At 39.4% G+C, this 25,099-nt stretch overlaps 1 protein-coding gene across 7 annotated transcripts in view; it reads right to left on the bottom strand.

Annotated features, from left to right (window-relative positions):
- Positions 1-25,099, bottom strand: part of PEX5L (peroxisomal biogenesis factor 5 like) — a 100,557-nt gene that overhangs the window by 55,918 nt on the left and 19,540 nt on the right. Inside the window, exon 2 of one of the 7 annotated variants that reach the window (XM_032192963.1) lies at positions 12,305-12,363. The exons of the other annotated variants lie outside the window; for them this stretch is intronic. The gene's annotated coding sequence lies outside the window, so the exon portion shown is untranslated. The remainder of the gene's footprint in view (positions 1-12,304; positions 12,364-25,099) is intronic. 7 annotated transcript variants of the gene reach the window in all.

Genomic DNA, 25,099 nt, shown 5'->3' with positions numbered 1-25,099 from the left:
CATAAATTCATTTTCTGTTGAAGCTTTGCTGTGATTTATTAAAGTTCAAAACAATCTTGCATCCAGACTTCAGCTTTGTGGACTTGAAACGAACCTGGACTTCCTACTGAGGTATAATTTTAGAATTGGTAATAAACAGTGAAAGTTGGTTGTCTTAAGCCCCAGAAATATATTGTACAGATGTGACCTGTGGTAATCCGATCGCCCTGCCTCTCCATGCAGTGCATTTGTCTAGGAAATACTGGCTTCGGCTGCTGCCTTGCCTGCAAAAGGCATCCTTGTGTTCTGAGGTATAACATCTTTTTGCAGGGATAAATTAGCTTAACTTTTATACATCCTCTGTTAAGAGTCATAATCTAGAGAATTAAGCTTTTAAATATGCGTGATCTACCTTGTATAATGAGCTGCTTTTGCTGCTTAAATTAGTAAAAAGACTCAGTGAAGTGAAGAATTTCATTTCTCTAGAGTGAAATCTTTTTTAAAGACCAGTTAGGAAGATTTGAGAAACTGCAGAAACTGGGAATTTTTAAGCTTCTAACTATTGTACGATCATATTTCAACAACATGCACTCATTTGCAATTAATCAGATTATACATCTCGCTTTCCTAAATGTACACAGGGGTGTAAATCTACTTGAAGATTTCAACTGAAAAGTCACATTGTTTGCAAAACTCCATAGGTTTCGTGCTGCCGTGTTATTTTACCCATTGCATATATAAAATAACATGGTAACAGGAGAACACCACCTTTCTCTTTGAGCACAAAGGTCTGTCACAAAATCAAACACTGAAGAGTAAAAACTGGAATTAAATTATTGCTGTATAGAGCACGAATCAGCCTTAGAAGAAGCCTGTGGGGTTTTACTCTATGCCATCCTCCCCTTAGAGTGGATTTTCAGCTCTCCATGCATGAACTGGCTGGAGGAAGTGTCCTGTGATGGAGAGCAGCTGTTTATGATGGTATCTAGCAGCTGAAAAAAAAATAATCCTGGAGTTTTACAATCTACTCTAGGAACGCTTTCCCCAGAGGATGGTTTATTGACAAAGATTAAAGTTAATTTTGGAGCTACATCCAAAAAAGTGAAGTGCTTTGGCTTTTTTTCTTCCTGCCTGTGTCTGTGGACCTTGTGAGGCTAATTGGGTCTCCTGGCACATCACACCGCGTGGTGCTGGGGCCTTCCAGGCACTGGGAATCCAGCACGCCCTCTGTGAAGTACTCAGGTGTCAAGGGAACCCTCCTGGGAATCTGCTACTTCCTCGGGAAGGCCAGGTGCCTTGTTCCTCCTAATTCTGTCTTTGTGATTTTTAATAAGCCTTTCTTTGTAGAGCTAGTAGCTCCCAGGTGTTGGATGTATCTTTTCTAGGAGAAATGTGGTTGTAGTTCTATTGCAGTATCTTTTAAGACAGTTTGAAGTATGTGTAATCCCATCTCCTTTTGCTGGGCAGACTCCTGCATTGATGTAGGCAAGGTTTGGGTCTGAGAAGGGCTGAAGTTCATGAGTCCTGCTGAGGTCTGCTCTGTCTCCAGGCATTGCTCCGATAGCAGCTGGTGTGGGTTTGGGTGCAGCTGCATCGTGTCTTCTGAATGCCTTTCCTGGAGGAGCTGAGCTAGGACTGCTCTAGGTGCAAGCAGAACAAGTGAAAAATCGTCTGATTCTTTTAACCATCATCCTTGTCTAATCCCACTTCATTTAGCTGTTATTTGCCTGCTAATACTGTGATTTCGGCTTTGTGTTTGATCCGTATGAGCAGTCCTCTAATGCAGAGAAGACAGTAGCTCATTAGTATGTTTCCAAGGAAGGAAACATTACATTGCTTGTTATACAGGGCAGTCATTTTAAAATTATAAGCAATTTGTTTCAGTATTCAAATCAACATTAGGCTGTTTAATTATTGTTTTCTACCAGTATTCCCATTAAAAGAGGATATGTCATCCTCTGTTTTCTAAAGGGTTTGAAGTATTATAATAATGAGGAATGTGCTGAATAGACACATAGGATGGTCTTTTTTTTTCCTGTAAAAGTTGCTAACAGGTGAAAATGTAAATGCCTGACCTTTAGATTTCCGTTTAGAGTGCGTACCTTTGTTTTGAAAAGAGAAATTCTTACATGATTTGTGGTGGAATTGGAGAGGAGAGCTTTAAAGACGTGAAATCTGGCTATGGAAATAAGGTTTCTGAAGAAATATATTCTGAAATATATATTCTACTGTATTAGGTCGAGAGCTGTAAACAAAGAATAATTGTTAACTATACTGATCCCTCTCCAATAATTTCACTTTACTGGACTTTCAAAAACTGTAAAAAAAAAAAAAAAAAAAAAAAAAAAAGTTCTTCTGTCAGAAACATTTTAAAGCAAAATAAAATAAAATAAATGAATTTATCCTATAAAACAATTGATCCCTGCAGAGTTGCTGAAGGTGTTCAGGAAGGTAATCATACTGGAGGTGTAATGTCTCAGAGGAGATAGTGACCAGCATTTTCATCCTTCAAGAAAATTTATGGTGTCTTACAGGATCATGGAACTAATTAATTTATGTTCTGCGTATGAGAACAGGTATACCTCCAGACTGGCTGCTTTCAGGTAGCTATTTAAGTAGTGATGTCTATCTCTGCTTGTTTTTTTCACATGGAAAGCTCTAACAAGAAAAATGGCCACTCACATCCTCTTGGTTTTCATCTCTTCTTGCATTGTAGTTGATTTAGACTGTAAGCTCTTTGTGCTGATGTACGTCATTTGGTGAAGTCCTCATACAAATGCTCTGACAGATCTAAGCTCACTGAATTTTCTTGCTGTTATGTGAAACTAATCAGCGCCTGTGTACCTGAAGCAGAGAGGCTCTGCCTCCTCTGCTGAACATCGTGTTCTTTCCAATCACATTAATCGTGATATACGCACTGGTCCCTATTTGCATCCTTGCTTGAAATCCATGATTAACTATGATCTGAAGGGTTTCCAGTGCTAAGCTGCAAATTTTGGATAATCATTTGCTTAAGTAGTGTTACCCACATAACCATTAAGCTAAAATAAATCTTCCAAAGAAAGAAAACATGCCTAAAAGGTTAAGAAGTTGGAATGCAAGCCTTTTTCTCTAGTGAGTATTTGATGTAAATAATGAATCATAAACTACATTATAAATGGCACTGGAGCTGGGTTGAGTATTCCGTCCTTTCTTCCTGTTGAGAAATCTCATGTGAACAGTCCTTGATTCTCAATTACAGGCTTTTTATTCAAAATTATTGAACGGGTTCTCATGTAAACATATTTCAGTCTACTGAAGGATTACAGATGTGTTTTCAATACTCGGCTTCTGTGCGATTTGCTACTTTGAGGACGTGGCACAGGCACTCTATTTCTTGGTTGGATGAATGTAGTTCTAGCAAAGAGTTGAGAAATATAATCAGAGCTAAAAGCATTTTTTAACAGCTGATAGACAAGGATGGCTGAGTAAGGGATCTTTACATATTCTATTCTGGGTTTCTTGAGCTGAACCTTGCTAGAGGCATTGTTAGAAGGAGAAAATATCCTGTATAGTATTTGATGTGGTGAAGCATTAAGCATATGTATGCGTATGCATTTCTATGTCAGGACTTAAGCCTCAGGCATTGTGGACATTTCCCCAAGCCCTTCAGTTAAATCCATTAAGCGTTGCTGAACCTCTGCAGAACTGCATTGATCATCACCAACTTTTGTAAGCTGAAGGTGATGATACATGAAGGAGGAAAGAGTTTGCCAGATCAACAAATTTATCTCTCTTGTATTGTGTCAGAGATATTGGCATCATTCTGGTGCTATCTGTGCACAGAAACTTTGGATAGTGATATGCACTATTTCATCTTGGGACAAAATACAGGGAATAGGACAGCACAGTTAGCAGGATAAGCTGTGGTTGGTGATCTTGTCAAAGGCTGAGAGAGTACTAGCATGTAGTTGATAAAATCTTGAATTCACTTTCAGAAACTAATTCTCCCAAGTTTGTATATTATTTAACTCCTCTTCCATTTATCTACTTAGTAACTTTTTTTTTTTTTTTTTTAAATCTACTTACTAATTTGTGTAACATAAACCCCCTACTGAACTTCCAATATATATATATATTTTTTCTTTCCCAATTGTTGCTGAGCTTAGCTGTTATTTAAAAGGTAAGTAGGTGCCAGACTAGGAACAGCTGCGTAGGAACACACAGACCCTTAATTAAAAAAAAAAAAAGGGTACACCTTTTTCCATTTCTAAGTGTTTTTTTTAATTTTATTTTTTTTTCCTCTCTCACTTCCTTGTAACATTCTCAAGTAGTTGTCATTGTCCATGCTGTTGTAGACTGAAATTTTGGCAAAGTTTCGTATTTTGGGCATTTGATCAGCTATTTCCTTGAAGGCTTTAAAGTTTATTATTGTGGCCATAGTCAGGTTATGCAGAATTCTGTGAAGATGCACATTGTTTAAAAATAAATTTATAACCAATTGATGAATGTACTTTTTTTTTTTTTTTTGTGATTTCCTGGCAAAGCTGCTGAACTGTTGTAAACTTTACTGTTATATCCTATTACAAAGAAATTGCTATATTTATTAATTAAATGTAGCAGACTGAAACACAATTTGCCTTCTTGCTTATGGTGCTGAGAAGTATACAGCAGCTTAGGACAGCAAACAATATGTCTCATTTTTATGGGAGGACTTTATTACCAATATAAAAATTGGATGTAATCTTGGCAACACAAGAAAAAGACTAGAATAACATCGCATTGCACACAGGAAGTGTGCTAGAACAGTTATAATTACTTGTGATAGAACGAAGTTTTGAAAGACAATATAAACTCTAGAGATAGACTTAATGTGTAAAACGAGATGTTTAAATGTAAAGTAGAAGTTGTGCTCTTAAGATACTGCAGACGATTCACGTAGACCAGCATGGAAGCAATTTGTAGAAACTTGAAATATTTTAGTCAGAATTTTAAGTTAAAAATACATTAAAATTTTGAGAAAACTGAGAAAATATATTGTCAGGTTTTTGTGTGTTTGAATATGAGTTTTGATTGACCACATGCAGCTTTTGGATATTTATTTTCATTTGCATATGTAACGTTAAAAGCGGTAACGCATAGGCAGGCAACATAAGAGCTGTCTAAATGATAAAATTTTGCATCATTCCCTTCAAAATGACAAAATTGTCTATAAAAGCCTTGGGAAATTGCAGATGCATCATTTGAAGTACTTTGTAACCTTCTGGTTTTATAGACTTTCCTGTTTTTTGTTGTTGTTCTTGTTTTTTCTCTTCCGCTGAGAAAAGCGTGTTATTCCAAGACTTGTCGTATTAAAGACAGCACATATTATGTGACTTGAATCAGAACTGGGAACTAACAGCATTGCCCAAGATGTAAGGACCATGTTCTGAGAGACGCATCTGTGGCAGGACATGCTGTTTGCAGAGGTAAACCTTGCCAAACCTTCACCATAGAAGACGCACGTGTCTCTGTTTCAGCAATGGAGCTGCCAAGCAAATGAATGGGTTGCAAAAGGCTTTAGATTAAAGGTGGTGATGTATTGCAGCCTGCTATTTTATGGGTTTGAATCATGTTTTTAATATGGTGTGTTTTGTGTAATATCACTGATGTTTTTGAGTAAATCAGGATAATCGCTAATGAGACTTTTATGGCTTCAAATGATGTTTTAGGAGTGTGGTTATTTTTGTCATCCTCTTTCCACTATTTGTGGTTAGCACCACAGTATCCAAATACTTTAAAAATATCGTTCTTTGCATGTGCTTACCAGATCTGACCAGATCCTGCTACAGGCAGCGTTAACCCTGCCCGTACAGTCTGTGGTTGCTGTATGGCTCAATGACTAGTTGCATTTTTGAAGCACCTGTATTCACCAAAGCCCTCCAAGTATTCAGGATTATTTGTTATGCTTTTAAAAAATATTTCTACCTTTTGTTACTTCTATGGGCTCAATTTTTCAAATTGACATTTTTATATGCAGTTGACAAAAAAGCATATTCCTTTTTGGACATCGACGGTAAAATCTTTGCTTGTTACAAGTTGTAGTGATTCCATTTACAATATCTTGCAATGTTATCCCCCTCTGAATCTGACAGGTGAATGCTACTTTGTGCAGCATTTCTGCTGGAGAAGGGAATGTGGAGTATCCCAGAAACAGCTGTTTGAAATACTGGAAGCTTTGACTGTCTGTGACCTTGTGAATGGTCAGGGGAAGCATTGTAATGCTTCCCTTAGTATCTAGAATGTGTGAAAGAACAAATTTCTGCATAAGTTTTTTCTTCCTTGCAAGCACAATATGAAATCTCCCCTATGCTGTGGCTGAGCATATCCCAAATCATTTTAAGCTGCTGATTGATTTTCTCTTGCTTCCTGCAGGCTATAACAGAATAGTTTAAGCAGTGGAATGCTGTGGCTGGTTTTATCCTGTGATTAATCTCATCCATGACAGCTGAGGATACTTTTGGGTTTTGTTTTCTGTATTTTTTCACAAAAATCTTTCATTTATTCATAGCTTTCTCATAAATGTCTGCTCAGCTGACCGGATGCTGTTTCTAATGTTCCTTCTTCCGCAGTGTGGTAAAGCCAGTTAATCCATTAATAATTAGAGGTAGCTTTTATGAATGCTTCTGAAATTCAGTCGGCAGCTGTTCCTCCACCTAGAGACAGTAATCCATGTGAAGTGCACATCTTTAATATAGCTATTCTCACAAGGAACTCAAGAGATGGGGATGTACGTGCCCTGCTTTACAGGTGGGCACACAAGAGAGGTTTGCTAAGGATCACACAAGAAGTCCATGGAAGAGTAAGGATTTTAATGTTTTTCTCCAGTTCATAAGCTTGCTTTCTAATCAGTGAAGGGTCCTTTCCCTCCTAGTTGGGAAATACGGCCCCTGTTTTTGAATTTGTCACTCGTAGACCTCAAGTTGAGGTATGAGCATCTGCAGAGTGAGTTTAGGCCTAGCAGCTGTGACTTTGCTTCTGTTCATTGCGTTTTGCAGTCTCCCTTGGCATGATCCATGAGTTTTCCTCAGCTGTGAATTTTCCCTGTCTGTGGGCCACAGGTGAAAAAGCACTGATGTGGGCTAAGGTTCACTGGATAAAGCAAGAACATACAGCAGGAAAAAAGTGGTATTTTTCTGTTCTGTATTTTACTACTGCTGTCTGGAGAGCTCTCTAATCACTTGGATATTCCAGATCGGATTTTGCTTATTTGTGTTAAATGATCACTTAAAACCTACAACCAAGTTTTCACTACCCTTACAGCGAAACTTCATTTTGTTATACCGTGTGTTATCTAAATTTGACCATTGCTCTGTGGCCCACAAACCAGACGAGGTTTTTCTCTTAAAATTTTCATCTTTGAGAGTAACTAACTGACAGCTGATCAGAAACCACACTGTTTCCTGTAACTTCACACTTATTCATCTTTGCAGAATCATCCCACTGAAAACTGGCAGTGGAAGTTTAGGTAATTTTAATTGGTGATAGAAAAACTATCTTGGGATCTACTTAAATTGCATAAGCTGGAGGTGCAATTGCAGCACGTCTTGCACACAAGAATTTCCACCAATTCACTGCTTTAAAGCCTGTCCTTCAGTTAATTGCCTCTGTCGTGTCTCAGATGTCGTGTTTGGTCTGGACTTCCTAGCTGGAACCGTGTCAACTCAGCACCAAGCAAGCGAAAAACAAATCAAATGTCTCCTGCTTTGCTGCCCACCTTCTTCTGATTGCTCCTTCTGTCAGCCTCCTACTCCTGCTTGTAGTAGACTTGTGAACCAGACATAAATGTTGGTATGAGAAACATGAGGCAGAAGGGCAGAGTTGTCAAAAACAACTTATCCTTTATTCGTACTGAGAATGGATATATATATATATGCTCTTTCTGCATAGCTTTCATGTATCTTCAGCCCTTCTACCACAACTTAATTCTGAAAGGAATGACACTTAAATCAATGTGATTAGGTTCGGCTCCTGGCTCAGCTACAATTTTTTTGTGAAACTTTGCCCAGACTCTTATTGTTTCGATTTGTCACCTCTAAGAGGACAGCAATGCTAATTGCCTATATACAAAGTAAGAATAAAAATTTAAAGTGTGACAATATTTTTAGGAATTGAAGTTAGACCTGCAGTTAGAGGTCCAGTGGTATTTTCAAAGTGTCTGCAGAGACCAGGTTGCAGATCAGAATGGAAGTTGAGGACCTACATGTAGTCTGGTGATCCTGTAAATCCCGAGAAGTTTCATCTTTAGGCAGTCAGGGAAGTGGGGTTAAGGCTCAGGCAGAAATAAATTATGTCAGCAGTAGGAAAATGCCAGGTATCTCCTCATCTACCCCAGGGGTCAATACTGGACCCAACAGAGTTTAACGTTCTCATTAATGAGCTGGTTGATGGCAGAAAAGGGCCTGAAAGGGCAGAAAAGGACCGAATTGAAAGTAAACCAACAACGTGCACTTCTGGCAGAGAAAAAGTTAAAATTTTACTTCCTATGTGCGATGCAAGTATATTAATGTGTAAGCAGTCATAGGTATGCAGAGCTCAATGGCTGTGACCTCTGGGGTCTTCTTTCTTTTATAGTTTGCAGAATGCTTCTCTCTGACTGTTGCAATACCTAATCCAGTTGTTTGCAAAGTAAGCTGAGAGGCTTGGATGGAAGGTGAAGCAAAGATGCAAAGCATTGTAATTACGTGATACTTGTGCTCAACTAAGGGGTCCTGCACAGAAGAATATGGATGTTCTCTTTTATGACGAAAGTAACATTTAATTTTAAGTGCTTTGCTCATCTTAAACATCTGATCTGTGAACATTTTGCAGGCCTTGCTGTTATAATTACATCTGCAGATGATGAAGAAACAACTTTTCCTGTTGAGAATATCATAAGCAGATGCTGAATTCACAGCAGATTACAGTACACTGAGTCTTTGCAGTTTTTCTCAGAGTACAAGAAATTGCTGAGACTACACATTATTATGTTGGAGAAAGCATAGCAGAAATATACATTTCCACTGTTGCAGTTGCAACAGCTGAAGCCTACATATTGAAATATATCCATTCTGCTAAAAATAAATAATAATAAAAGTGCACCAACCTTTCCAACAGTATTGTTTTTCAGCTAAGTGGTTGTTGCATTAATTCTGTTAGTGTATATAGTGTGAGCATAGCATTTGATCATACAGGATCGTCCATGAGGATTTAAGTTGACAAAGTTATTCCATTGAAACTGAGAGAATAGTTTGGCCACAAAAGAGAAAAATGAGCATATTTCCAATCCTAATTAAAGTTATTGACTTTCTCAAGTTGGCATAGAAGATTTTGACTCAGTCTTGCTCATACACATTAATACTGGCTATTGATTTCAGGAAAAAAAAATAAAGAAGAAAGAAAAAGGTAATCTAAAAGACGTGTCTGCTGTATGCATGCACACGTTTGCTGCTGGTTAGGGCTTCAGGCAGGGTAAAGGCTTGATGCTTTGCATCCTGGTTCCAGGAGCAGGACCAGAAATGTGTTGTATTGAAGCTGAAAGTTGGTAGGTGATTATGAGAATGCAATTTAAAGGCAGAAAAATGTTTAAAAAGAAATATGCAAAAGCCACACTGACTTATTTGTGCACTGCCGCTACTAATAGAAACTGCATGCAGTTATGGAGACAAACTTGTTCTGCATATTAAACAAGTCTGAACATTCCTGCATCTTACAATAAATCTGATACAACTTTCCTCAGCATGGTAATTTGTGACTATCAGCACTCCCATCCCCTTCAACAAGGGGTTGTGTACCTATCACAAGGAAGAGATGAGAACTTGAAAGAATTTTCTGGATTAAAGCCTAGTATAAATTAGCATGGTCAAAGAACCAGAAGTCACCTGCTTCTTGCAGCTCTCACGAAGCAGCAGATCCCTCTTCAGAAAGCAGCTTCAGTTACAGCTAATTAGTTTATGTACCTCATCTTTTACAGACTTTCAGGTTATGAAGATAAACTAAACAGGATGAATATGGAAAGAAACATTTACAGGGTATTAATAATAATCAATCCCTAGATATCTCCCTAGCTGAATGCGCATTGAGACATTTTTCTAAGCCAAATACTGTTGGAACAGCTGAGAAGCTACAGCAAAGCCTGCAATAGTGATTCACATCTGACTACTTTTGAGATAAGTAGAGAATGGCTGCTTGCTCTAAGATGCTTTTCACTGTTGCAATTGGGGGCTAGGAGAGATTAGAGGAAAAAATGAACCCAGACAGGTCTGGAGGGGGAAGAAGCAACCTGATGAATCTTTCCTGTGGTGTCACGGCAAGAATGGAATAGGGTATTCACCTTTGTGGAGGTAACTTTCAAGTGAGTGAGGACTGGATTTGAACTAACACCTTACAGCAAAAAAGAATAGAAGTGATCTTTTTCGGTTGGCTGTTACATAGATTTATGTGGCACCAGTCAGCTTTTAGTAAATTTTCAAAATATGTATATATATTTTTTTGCTTTAGCTGTTATTGTCTCTGCAGCTGCTAAATATAAAGATGCTTGGATGTTTGTTTTTTATTTTATTTTTTTATTTTTATTTTTAATTCTGTGTTATCCATAGTTCCAAGTGCAGTCAAATCAACTTAAATAAGACTGACTTTTTTTTTAAAGGTCCTTTTTTATATGTACTCTAACATTCTAGGAATATGTGTGAGGTTCACTTTGCACACATATTTTCAACCTGATGAGTTTTATACTCACTTCTGAGCTTGTCCTACATGCAGATGTATACCTTTTGAAAATCTGGTCTATGAAGGGATAATTTCATGTCTTAGATTGTGTCGTCCTAGGGTGGCTCTGAAAGTCAAGAATTTCTGATTTCCCCTAGGAAATATGAGTCAATCCATTAAAAATAATGACATTGTAAAAATGGCAATTGTTTTGCTTGCTTTCTGGTGTGGCAAGTCTTTACATGTAAAAGTTTCTCTCAACTACCATAAAACATAGACACATTTTTTCCAAAATAAAAAGAGAGATTTAGATATCACTGTTTGACTCTAGGGGCTAGCTGTTTAAAAAGGAACAAAATGAGACTTGGGAGCAGATTAGTGAAAACGTGATGCAGTTAAAATAAGAAAGAAACGTATGGAAGAAAGCTCATTTTTACAGTTCATGGTTGCTTGGACCAAAGTCAGCTGGAATTCATTGTATGCGGTTATTCTGTTTGTTTACAGGGAAGGGGCAACCCATGCAAATAATACAGCCGAGGAAGTGACAGTTGTGTGTAACAACTTGCATTCAATTTATGTTTTATTGAACGCTGTCAATAGAGAGCTCAGTGAATGGTAGAGCATCTGTTTATTTTAACATAATTAAATTCTCACTGATTTGCATCTCAGATCTGTTCTGCTGACAATGAGCTGCTCTGCGGACATGACATCATCTATAGAAAGTGGTTGGAACATCGCACAATTATTAATATATTATCACTAAATTGATAGTGCATGGTTTTCCAAGTCATAAAATGAGACCAGATTATTTTACAATAGAAAGGATGTAAAATAGGTAATTACTTGGACTGAATTGCCTAAGTGATTTTACTCCACACTTTGCATGTTAAACATTGACAGATGAGGGCAATTAATACTGTAGTAAAGTTCGTGGTGTACAACTTCCAGCACATAGTGCAGAGGGAAGTTATTTCCTTCCTCGTGGTACAGCTGTGTTTCAGAGTCTTGGGCTTCGGCGCCCACTTCTTACCATTTCAGGCTAGACACCGAGCATATATATGCTACCATGTTTTCATTGTTTCTGTACTTGCCCATATGTATTGTGTGTGTCATATGTTCTGTGACACATGCTGTTTGTGCTGGAAAGATCCAGAATTCTTTTCTTGTTAATTGAAGAAAAAAAACCTCTCCCACCCTTGAGGAGAAGTGTGGAACAGATCCAGGAGGACTCTCAGTGTTTGTTAGATCTTCCCTGTTGCATGGCTTTGCAGTGAGTGGTCCATATTCCTTACCATTTTACATAGTCTCCAAAGTTGAGTAAAACTATCAGGTTATTTTCCAGACTTGTTCAATATTATATATAGTGTACGCCTTCTCTTCCATGCATTGCCTTTCTCTTGTAATGATGACTTCCTTTAAGTAGGCAGATTTTGGGCACAATTTCTATTGCAGGCACAAAGTTTCTTAATGTAATTTGACAGATCATGTGCTATTTTGCCCAAGAAATGCAAACTCTTTTGCCCCAAACCATGCAAAGTTCTTTGTGAGTGGGTATATTTCCCCCTGGCAAGAGATAGGGGTCTTTATATTAAAATTAATTACTTAGTGGTTTCTCAATTACCTCTAGTTTTACTTCTGGACATCTCCGTCTTGACAGTATTGACCTGTCTCACGCCATACCTGTAAGATTCATAACATATATGTTATCTTTCCCTACTTGGCTAAATATAGCGGGCCTTCTCAGAGCATGCCAATCTACACAACTGTAGCATCCTTCTCTATTTTTACCCAGTAAAGCCACAGTAGGAATAATCACCCTCTATCACGTTCTTTGTGCTTCCCAAAGCCATTTAAGCTTCCTCGCCCCATCACAGTACTTGCACACCAATCCATAGGATGGTCTAGGGTAGCTGGATGACATTCTTGCTACCTTTTTTTTTTTTTTTTTTTTTTTTTTTTTTTTTTTTTAAAGCAGCTCTAATTTGTGTGGAATAAAAATTATTCAGTGGGATGAAGAAAGCCTATGTTTATGAATATCAACAAAGCCTGGCAGTTCCAGACCCTGGCTTTACTGACCATTTCATTATTTAGGTGATCAGCAAAAGAAAGCCTAAAACACAGGTGTTTTTCTCTTCCAGCACAACTACTATGGCTGCTGGGCTATATCCAAGTTTGCTTTTATCCCTTTTCTGACTGTTGCTATGAATATTTAATCAATTCCATGCACCGTGGAGCAAATTCAGCAGGAAGGAATGAAATGCCATTAAAGTAGCAGATTGTCCTACATCTGTTGGTTTGGGGACACCTTGAAGATGGCAGATGTTTTGGATTCCTCAGATATTACAGAATGGGATAACTTTCTTCTGGAGCTTGAGTGAGAGCTGCGTGCTGGAAAGGACACTGCTTTCCCTCCACCATCTGCATTTTGAGGCAAGGTGGACTGAGACCATCTCAGCTTCTTAACAGCAACGTGTTGGGTATCTGATTCTTGTGAAGAGCTCTCAGAGAGCGGTTTCCTTAGCCCAGAAATAAGCAACTAAGCAACATCAGACTTCCCTGAGCACTGGATTTCCTAAGCAGCTCCTGCTTCAGCTACTAATGACTGTGAATGCCGACTGTCGGCACTTGCTCACCCCAGGTGCCTGGGGCCAAGCTTGAGCTATAGATTGCAGGAGACAGCACTGTGAGGCCTGGCTCAGCACTGCGGTACCTTTGCACTTCTGTTTCTCTTACCAGATGCTTGTTGGAAAGAGAAGAATCCTAATGAGAAAGAGTTTTGCAAAAATGTTGACTCTTTCCTCATGGATAAATATGCTTTAAGCTGAACCACAGAGATTTTTTTTATTTTTATTTTTTTCAGAATATTCTCAATAATAAAATTGTTGTTCAAGTGATAAAATTTACTGCCAATAGTACATGGAAGAGACAAGCTGTGTTTTTAATTATGCAATTTGAAAAGCATATGTCAAAACACAAGTGAATCAGCTTACTAAGGATCCTGCCAGCTAGACTAGCGAGGCACAGCTCTGTAGGATGAAAGGCAGTGAATAGGGAGCTGTGACTTCTGCCTCCTCTGTTAAGTCCTGCTTTTCATGACCTTCTCCAGTGCTTGGAACTGCAAAGCCACAGTAATACTTGCAGGTACAGTAAAGAACTATTTTGGTCCTGTTTTACAGATGGGATAATTCAAAGCAAAGAGAAGCAAAAGTACAAAAGCAGAGGAGATAGAAAAATACCCTTTGTTTCTTCTACCTCACCAGCAAACTTATATTCTTTTACCATTAACCCCAGTACATGCATGACAATGAGGGCAGAGGAGAGCTGGGAAGTGTGGCTGTAGCCATTCTCAATGTCATTTGAGGGTGTTCATGGGTAGAACCAGACCTGTTTGAGCTCAGCAAACCTCTCTATTCCAGTCTAGGGGGAATGATGTTCTTTTTTCCTTAGTAGCCTCCAGAGGCACATGAAATACACCGCTTTCTCCCTCAGTGTTTTAGGCAGTGCCTTACGATGAACAACTTGCCTGTGGTTTCTGCAAACTAATACTAGAGATAGGAATAAAACCAGCTAAACTTTTCTCCCCATTCATTTTCTGCTTAATGAATACTGAATAGAAAGATTGTCTATTAATGGCCGTGGATGGAAGCTGAAACCTGGACAGTATGGAAAGAAAAGTGTCATCGGTACTCTGCACATTCCTCCCATGCAGTCCAAACAACGTCACCTTTGATGCCTTGTTGGGCTATTTCTTTTTCCAACTCCATCATTTTCTTTTCTACAGCTTTGTGTGCTTCGGGTGATCTTTCGGAGAGGTTGTAAAGCCTTCAGCCTTTCTTCATCTAAGTGCTGCTTTCATGGTTCTGCTCTTAGGAATGAGCTGCTTTCTAACAACAGTCAGAAAGGATAAAAAAAAAAAAAGCTGTCTTGCGCTTGATGCAGATGAGCAAAAACATTGCACTGTTGCAATAATCAGTGCTGTACTTGGCTTGTTTGCAGTTCATCTAATAAATGCCTAGTTCTTCAGGACTTTTCACATTTAATTAGCTGTAAATTAATTAGGATATTTTTTGACTGACACTGCTGACTTGTTTTTCTGTTGCTTATAAAAAATCGTGAGTTTTTGCTTATTTGTGCAGTTTTGTTTTGCTGTGGAAAAATCTAATTGTAAGCTATCAGTAGGATTGCCAGGAATCACCGTGGAGGCCAGTCTCTATTTGCTAATGGGATTACAGTCTGGCATTTTCTCTATTCTCATCAATTTATAAGTTTTTCACAGTCATTTTAGCACTGAGGCAATCTGCCTTTATCTCTCCACTGCCCGTTTCCCTACTGGTGTCAGCAACGTCTCCCAAGTCTTGTTTCGTTCCCTCCCCTCCTCTTAATTTTTAGTGCAGGCTCTCTGTTATGGTTTGATCTTTAAATAGTGAGGCTCCGTGATGGCCTCGTATTCACTGCACTGTTTCTCAGTCTGTCACAGTCCCACTAACTACCCGTTCCTGGATATCTCCCACGTTCTGTTTTCATAGCCTTTTCCTAGCAGAAACTGGGAGAGGGACAAGACTGTAAAACTGGTGCTATTTTGACATTCCTTTGACATGTCTACTGCGTGTGGAATATTGCTGACAATAGTATTTTTGTGGTTGCACAGAAACTTTATAATAACTAATGTTTTAGTAAGGGTTAGAACTAGGAGCAGCAGCCAGAGCCAGATTTCTGAGCAGTGATGACCATGGGAGGGAAGGAAGAGGAGGGGGGGTTAGAAGAAATCCTGTGTTCTTTTCCCTACAGTCGTGACCAAGACATTTAATTTGGCATCATGTGGAACATTGGAATATCAAATTACATAAACCTTCACCATGCCCCTCTTTTTACTCAGTTCCACAGTTATTTCATAATAGTATTGTCATCAATATAATAAGATTTAACTGAAATTGCCTGTATTGAGTTAGATTTTGCTGAAGAAGGCACCCAGTGCCCAAAAGCATGCTTGCTTTTTCAAGCTGTATCAGCTAATCTAATAAAAGATACCATTTCTACAAAACTCTCTTCGCTTATGCCCATTCCTCATATCCTCCTAAATCAATAAATAAAGTTAAGGGAATCTAAAAATAAACTGGCCTGTTTTTGTGGAAGGTTCCCCAGCATGCAAAACACCTTAAGAATCGGACTACATGTCTGCACAGCAGGATTTCTGGAAGACAACTGCAATGAATGTCACTGGGAAAGAAAGCTGAGAGATGAGCAACTGAAAATTTTGGGGAAATTTACATGTCTTTTCTGCAAAATGGGTAAATGCACAGATATTGAATGGAGAACCCTAGAGCCGTGCAAAGTGGTATAGTGAATTGTTTACTTGTTTGCTCCTTTTCTAAGAGTATAACTGCTTAGAAAAGCATAATTTCATAGACTGCCCGGTAGTGCTGATGAGTTTCCTTCTTATACATTTGAGTTGAACTAGACTCTTTGGTATTGCTGATTTAAAAAAAAAAAAAAAAAAAAAAAAAAAAAAAAAAACCCTGGCAGATAAAGAGATTAGAAGCATGTTTATTGTATGCTGGAGGGTTTCAAGCAAATACCTCTTATTGATGTGTTGTCTACCTTGTATTTCTGCAGTTAAAAGGCATCATTCCTTTGGATTTGTTAATAAAATGTAATGAAAAAATCATATTTATGCAGCCCTTCTCTCCCAATTTTTCTGGGAGAGACAGTTGTCAGCCATCTGGGAAGGGTTCCCCTGCACATCAAATATTCAGTTGAAGCAAATCAAGCTTATACTGAGTTACGTAATGTGAGCGTCTGATAACTCCTCTGTGAGAACTTTGAGTGACATTTGTCTCAGATTTTATAACAAAATCCTAACTTTATTACAAACAATAGTGAATAAAGTGCTGTCCTGGTGAGTGCTGACACCACCTCACCCAGATCAGAGATTAACAGTGCTGACACTTTGAAGATCCCCCACTGGGACATGTTAATAAAAGAAATGTTCATAATCTACTCCTGATGTTAATGACAAGCTTCAGAAATCATTGGAGTTGCAGAGAGATGTGACTGACTTCAAATTCAAACCTGACCTAGAGTAAGCAGATGGAGTTGAGTCCGTGGTCACTGTACTTTGCCTCCCTGTTCTGCATGAATTCTGCCAGGTCAGGAAGCAAAATGCTGCACTTGCCTGGCTCATGACCTGAAAGCCTGATGTGTTGTGGCATAAATGCAGGCACCGTGTGTAGGGGAAAGCTCAAATGTTGATACCTATACTCATATAACTCATTCCTCTCTGTTCCCTATTATTTTAATCCAATGAGCTTAAAAAAGGAAAAGAAAAAAGAAAAATAGAAAAAGACGGAGCATGGCTAGCAACTGTAGGGAAGTCAGCTTGTGCCACTAAAGCAAGCACTATGCTATTTTGCAGTCCCCTTTTAGTCCTCGCTTATGGTATTAGGCACGATGTTTCCAATGCAATGGTCAGATATCAGGGTTCTCATTAATTAGCTTTTGTGTTCTGGTCATTCCCCTGTGATTAGCACTCGTGGAGCTACTTGTCATCCTTTGCTGCACATTCACAAAATAATGTTCCCATTTAAGCAGGAAGGCATATGGAGTTCTTTGGTAAACACTGGTAGGTGCTTGTACGTACTTACAAGGCAATAATGTGACTGCGGTTATTATCCAATTAAACAGAACACGACAGGAATAATAAAATCAATGTAATAACTCCAAGGGAGAAAGTGCTAGTGGAACATTATCTATATCTCAAATATTTCTCCAATTTCAAGAGTTAAAGGGATTTTATTTTTATGCTTAGCTTATTTATAAATTACTTAGGGTGGTGTAAGCCAGATACCACTGCCACAGTTTGCAAAGAGCGATGAAGTCCTGTAATCAAGATTATGCAAAGCAACTCCTGATCAAAGTGAATTTCTTTTCTTTTATCTTTCGTCCTTGCCTTCCTGAAAGTGAGTTCTGATCAAAACCAAATGATCAAGTGAAACAGATTCTGATCCAATCCTATGGCATCATAAATAGTTTGAGCTGATACTAATTATGGCATTTGTAACTCTCATAAAAGTGTGGAGCCCACAGTGGCATTTGCTGTGTAAGGCCTAGGTGGGGTAGCAATGTGGCATCTGACAATTTTGATTGCTGTGCCAAGCAGACCAATTTGGAAGGCAATTGGATTTGTACTGGGCTTCTAATTTAGAGATTTGCCAGTGAATTGTGCTGGAGTGGAAACTGAGAAACTGCAGTTAGGTGATGGTGTTTGGATCTATCTACACAAAATTCCCTAAGGGGACTGGGCTGAACACGAAGGAAAAGGGCTTCCTTTTGTTTTCTTTTGTCCTCTGTATAACAGTCCAAGTTCATCTGAACTGCTTGGCATGCTTGGATGATTTCTGAGCTGAGCTAGTAGCACCCACCTGTTCCAAACTCTGCATCCAGCCACCTGTGCCCGTGCTGAGCTGTGGCACTACAGTGCTCCTGTAATACCATGTAAGTTGTTTTTTGGTGTGCAAAGGTTGCTCTAGTTCTAGAAGCCCTCTGTGTCTGTATGGACATTAACAGGAGTGGCAGCCCCTTGGGTTCATGCAGGCTTTCAAAAAAAACACATTTGTGGGAGCTCTTAAAAGCAGCTGCATAATGAGGTTGGTCATACAGCCAAAGTAGAAAGAAATGTTCCTTTATGTATTTAGGATTCTTCTTAGCCTCTTAGGATCTCAGTCTTCTTTGCCCAGATTGCCTCTTAAACATGATCCAGCACAACATCACGATGAGTTTGCATAAATATTAAATAAGCAGCTCAATGATCTGTAGTAAATGACTGTTTGAGGGAACAAAGTCTCAATTTGATGGATTTTCTGGCTTGCAATGAGAGATCTGATGTCATGCTCCATGCTAGAGTAGTTCAATAGTTCTGTTATTTCATGCTGCTGGTGCTTAAAGAGCCCAGCCACTTCCATCAGCAGGGAAGAGAGTTTGGCAGGAGCAGCTCTGAGAGCAGGGATGTTCCCAAAAGTGTTAAATTAGATTGCCCCCCTTGGACAGCTGGTTGCTCATTTATTTTGTTGTTTGTTTGTTTTTAGAAGAAGGCTGGGTTGGTGTTAGGATTATCAATTCAGTGAGAGTGAAGTTCAGTCTTGCCTGGAAGTCACCCCAAAATGATTGTCCCTTACAGAACTTCAGGAGGGTGATTGGGCACAGAAAGGATGATCCAGTGATAACTGGTAAGAATACCAGGTGTCCTTAGTTTACTTTTAGAATTTATGCAGGTATTTAGAGAGAAATATAATAAATTTTTATAGTCTATTACAGATAAGTTTTTGTAAAAAAATCATTGTCCTAATTCTGAAATGTACCTTGAACAAATTCTTAGTACAAATCTGCAACAATCATTAAATTTCCTAGTATTTTTTTTTTTTTTTCATAAAGCATCATCGTTATTATTATTTGGCAAAAATAAGTGCTGAGAATGGCTGACAGGAAAACACGCATCACCCAGAGGCATCAGCATAGTCTACCTACCCTTTGCTGACTACTCATTTTCAGATAATTCTGGATATTTTTGCATAGTGTGCATGCCATAATTTCTATAAATGTATCTTCACACTTGGAGATGTTAAAGCAAAGTACCTTCTCTCTCTCCTGGCTATGACAAGCTTCTTCCTAAGTAATTATTACTGTGCCGTTAATGCTGGGTTATACAATTAGGAAAAACAGTAATTAGACAAAGCAGGTAACAGTGCTGAAAATACACTGTGTGCATTTGAAGTGAAGTGCTGCATACTGTTTAACTGTGAGTGCACTGAGAGCAGCAGCTTTGTCCGTCTCTTGCTGTCTTTAATGATTCTTGGCTCCTAGAAGATGTATTCTGAACACACGCTCTTGGACTTGACTGGGGAATCAGTGTCAAATTCCTTGCTTTGTTACTACCTGGAGAGCCAACTGGGTGGTCGTAGTGCTCTCATTCGCAGTGCAAAGCTTTGTGTGCCACCCAGCTGGAACCAGGGCTTATGAAAGCAGGACGTGCAGCCCGGGTTTCTGCTGAGAGTGGAATGGTTTGAGGCAGGACGAGGGAGCTGTGGGTGTTTGGAGCCAGGTCATTCCTCTCAAGTACGTGTTGCTTGGACTTGGTCTGCTGTTTGGAATTGAGGGTTCCTTAGTGCCTGTGGTTACGTCTGTACTAAGTTAAACCTGCCTAGGTCATGGAGCCATGGAGCATCCTGGACTGGAAGGGACCCACAAGGATCATTGAGTCCACCTCCTGGCTGCCCACAGGACCCGTTCCTTGTGTGGGAGCTAACCAACCTCCAAGCTGCCCAACTCTGACCCTCCCATGGAGGTAGCCTGCAACTGGACAACCACTGGAAACGGTCAGTGTCCTCTGCCCCCTCCTGAGCCGTGCCTGGAACCATCTGCATGATGCCATGGGAATGGGCAGAGGCATGGAGGGATGGTTGTGGCAGCCTGGCAGCGTGCACAGTCACAGTGCAGTGCCCAGGAACTTTCCCTGACCTTCTCTGGCACCCCGGGTACAAACAGAGCCTGTGGGGTAACAGACTTCAGCTTACTTTCTCAGGCTGTGTGCTCAGAGAGCCGGCTGTGGGTTGTTAACAATGTATGAGCTGTTATTTTAAAAATAAGCCAAATTTTGTAAAATGAAACTTGAAAGCTCTTGAGGCTACAATAATATTACTGCTGCCTAGATGCGAGGGGTGGAAAAAAGCTGCACTTTGACCATAGCTCAGGATTATTCTCAATGTATTTTCTTATTGTGTGAACCAATTTTAAAGCAGGTAGACAATGTGATTCATGATTTCTGGTACAATTATCTTATAGTGCAGCATTACAATGAGGAGGTGTCAATGTTAAGATTTGCAATGGGAAATGTAACTTGTTCATTTGGTTAAAATTGCTGACTGCAAATTGGTTTGTGTTCCAGTTGTGCTGTAAAAGCACGGATTTGTCAGACAAATTGTTGTTGCTTTGTGGGGCACTGCAGAAGGAGGAGTTTTTCCTGTAGATCAGCTTCGCACACACACAGTATGGGCTTAGTGGAATTGCAAATGCCTTCGGGCACTGGCTCTTGGAAGAAAGAGGGGCCCAAATGTAGCAAAAAGGTGGGGTTCTGAAATCAGTGGACATCTCTTCCTATAAACCTACACCAGGCGCTTGTCTAACTGCGTAAGAAAGAGGGACAGCCTGCACTGCTCTCAGAGGGAGCCTGCTGATTTCAAAGGCACCTAGGGAAGTAGTTTAGGTACTAAAATTTGGGAATGCAAATTCTGCTTTAGCTTGCAATCTGCTATAGGCTTCCCACAGACAACTGAAAAGCAACTCCTTTTTCTACATTTTATTGCTTACAATGCGGAGATTATACTACTGCCTCAATTTCCAGGGACATTCTAGAAATAAGGAAGAATAAATTACACACCATACTGACCAAGCCACTGTGTATACAAGACAGTAGCACAGCACTTCTCTTTGCTGCTGCCCGAGCGTGGTTGGGTGATTGCATCCCAGCCTGTGACTGGAGCCGGCCCTTTGCTGCTGCCACACATCCCTTACTCCAGTAGCTATTTTAGGGCACAAATCTTTGACTGCCATTGGATTCACACTCCCTTGCCTGCATATGAACGAGATGGTGCATGTACTTAGGGATAGTGGTAAGAATGGAAAAGTTAAAGGCACTGAAAACTTATACTTCTAACATATCCAGAGGCCAACAGAAGCAGTGGGGTCTTTATTAAGGGACCCGAATCCCCAGAAAACCTGGGAGAGACGACACATCTGTGTATCTGGGTTAACAGTTAGAATCTAGACTGAGACTCCCCATGTATTTTTGTTAAAGACACAATCTTATGCAACTTAATTTTTCTTGTATGTATATGTGGGAAATGGGAAGTCTTTTGCTTTTCACTGGTGGGTACCTGCAAGTCTGGGAGAAACAGAGTTAGAGGTTTCCCTTACAGCTTTCTCAAGCTAATGTCTCTTCCCAACTTTCATTTTGTTTTTCTCTGTCTCTTTGCTCACTACTGCCAGCCAGCAAAGCACGCTGAAGCTCAATAAGATGAAGTAGCTAGGTCACACTGCAGAAAATGCTGATGTGAGCTGTTTCTTAACGGGTTGAGCTGTTTTCCCACACATCCCTGTGGTGGATGTACTGAAACAATAGACTTTTTTTTCTAAGTATACACATACATGTTCTTCTTGGGCTTATGTCATGCTGTGTGTGTACAGAAGAGGTTTTAATGGTGCAAGATTTGGTATGTCCTGTCCTATGCCTCAAAAATATTATCTCGCTATTATACAATAGTTAACCATCTTCACTATTTCAAGATGTAGACAGTATCCAAGAAAAATCTCGAATGAAGCAGTCTGAAACTTCACTGCACATCAAAATGCCATTGTCTTAAAATGCAATACGAAAAGCATAATATAACTGCAGTAGGACAGTGATGGACAAAATATGTCATGCTAGGCAGCGTGGTCCCACACCACCCCGGTCATTTATGGCTTTGTATTGATCCCGTTTTCATATGAGTGCAGTAAGTGAAGTGGTTAAAGTTGTCGCTATTGAAAGACTCCTAAAAAGAAACAGCAAAGAAAGAAGAGTGATTGAGGCAGGTAATTTCTGCTTTTTGTGTAGGTTTGGAAGGCAGAGAGTGGAGCTGAGAAGTTAATTCTCACACAAAAGGCTTCAGGACGGGTCAGAAAAGCATTGTGTATGATGCCATAAAAAGGGAGAGGAGAAAAGGTGACAAATTTCATTTGCAGCTGTGTGGAATCTCATTTTAACTTTCATTACCAACATGAAAAAAATATCTGTGCTTTGTATAAAGGAAGGGGGTAGTCTCTTTTTTCCCCTGCATACATTTTGAGAAAGATAGAATCTTTTCTGGCAATTAGGGTGAGCTAAACTAAGGCAGTATTTATTCCAGTACATTTCCATGTTTCTTTTTTTTTGTTGTTGTTGTTTTAATCCAAATATCTAGAAGTGCCTGACAGGCATCAGTAAGCTTAGCCACATGATAGATCTCTGTAAAGTAGGCTGGGTACTGCCCCTATAAACTATTTTTATAAGGAGAGAAACCGAGTCATGGAGAACCTCAGAAAAGGGGACTGTGTTCATAGGCACGGAGAACTATGTGTGTAGTGATAGCCCCCAGAGTGCTGGTGCTTTTCAAGTTCCTTGGAATCCCCATAAAAGATCTTTGGTATGTGCGGGGCTGACAATGTACCAATAAAAGTGTAAAATGTTTATTGCTGATTTGCCAACTTCGTGGTGCTAATGGGATGATTTCTAGCACAGCACTTTTGTTCATATTCAGGGTTGAAGGGTTACTAAGGAAACATTCAAGTCCATACAAACAGAGCAAGAATTTTTGGAATTCATTTTGAGATGGTATTCTGGTGTTTACTGTTAGCTTTGCGTTAATGTCTTGTTTAATTTTATTTTTATGGCTATGTATATAAATATATATATAAAATAAAACTTTGCTTTGCCAAAATGCACTTCAAATTTTAGCCTTAGTGATTAGCTCTAATGAAGATGTAGCTATTGATTTTCTGGGGACAAGAGTGCTCTTATTACGTAGAAGTTACAGTTCTAACAATTTTTAGAATATCACTAAATATTTTCTCGTTATAAGTCTGATAGGAGGTCAGAGTGGAAATGGTTTTGCATTCTCTTTCTGTGACCTTCCAATGGTTCTGTCTATCCCTGCATTTCTTTGCTTGAGGAAACAGCTATACAAATTTTCTACACAGAAAAGTCCAATTCTTTATTTTGTGTATACACAAGTGATTGATAACTCACACGGAATCTGATTGTGGTTGATTTGTATGGTTTATTCTCAAATCTACCTTTTCAGAGTGGTAGTCACATAGGTTAAAAAACATTTTTTTCAAGAAAATGTAGCTATAGAGCTGAATATCTTCAAAGTATGCTGTTTGTAAAAGGCCCCTCATAATCTTACATAAATAGCTTTATTTCCCACAAGGCTCCCATTATCCTCTGTAGTTATTGGGCCATAAACACTAACTTTACAGGAAAAAAAAAATTAAATACATTTTCCATTTTAGATAAAGTGAGAAATTGTCCAGGAGGTTCAAACTTCAGACTGCTGTAATGATAAAACAAATAAAGCTTTGTTTTAAGAAATTACAGGACAGCACAGCCTCTGTAGCACGGGCTGCAGCAGTCGTGGCCTCGCCCACTCATCATGGGCTCCGATGTCAGATCGATGCTGACCACCAGAAAGTTCCCACAAGTACTGGCACAGTTTACTGTGAAATGTTTTTGAAAATAGTTGTCTTTCTTTTGGCATCTGCCCACGGTATTTTTTTTTTAGTGTTTAGGGAATAAAATATAAAGACTCCACAATTTCAAGCCAGGAGATAATAGATTCTGTCTCATGGTTAGATGTTTGAGCCAGCTCCCTGGAGCCATCAGAAGTCTGTTGGTTTGCTGTATGGTCACTGCTCGGTCTTAGGCACTGAATTAACCTCAGCTCTCAGTCACTCCTCATGCAGAAAGCACTTTAAATTCTGATTTTTGTGGGAGGTGAGGGACTGAAGGGGGATTCAATGCGGTTTAAAGTGTGTGTGCCATTGCTCAGTAAAATGATCTTTTTCCGAAATATGGCTGCAGCTTGTTAACTGGTGCACACACATATGAAGTCAGCGTTAATTGAGTTATATTGGGTAGCGTGGCAGAATCCAGCAAGTCTGACATACGGGGGAATCGCAAGTACCTCAGATGCTATCTGTGCTATTAATGTACCGCATTCAGTTACTGTGAGAACTCTTCAATATAACTTGATCTGTTGGATTGTCAAAATGTTATTTAAATAATACTGATGTATGGTATTCAGGAAATGGGCCTTAGTTAAGCAAGAGTCTTAGCACGCCGTAGTTATTAATAAAGCTTTACGTGAGTCTTATCTTTCAGGAACTATTTCTGATAGTTTTAAATACAATTTAACCCTTAGTTGTAATAAAGTAAGCTTAAGAAAAGAGATGTCGTTCCCCATGAATTCCCAACTAACAGCTGGCCCTGCTCTCTACATGGCACCACTGCCAGAGACCTGCTGGCTGTGATCTGCAGTTGGAGTCACCAGCTCTCAGTGACTGCAATGCAGGACAAAGACTCGAGCATGGATCCAGCTGTGAGCACTGGGCCACATTTTGGTAGCACAGGGGTGGCTGCTGTGGGAGTGCTGCTGTGGCTGACAGGGCTGCCTCGTCCCACTTTGCCCTGCTGTTTGTTGGTCTGAGGATTCACTACTGATGCTCCCAGCTGAAGAGGACTAAGTGGGTTTGTACAAACACAGCGTGGTAGCATGATATGTCTTGATTAAGGCTTATTTGAATAGCTTTGTTTTGAGTAAATACAGCTGCAAGGGAAAGGTACAGGCAC

This window comes from Aythya fuligula, chromosome 9, assembly GCF_009819795.1.
Source record: "Aythya fuligula isolate bAytFul2 chromosome 9, bAytFul2.pri, whole genome shotgun sequence".
Taxonomy (NCBI): Eukaryota; Metazoa; Chordata; class Aves; order Anseriformes; family Anatidae; genus Aythya; species Aythya fuligula.
This window is presented reverse-complemented; position numbering and strand designations above follow the sequence as displayed.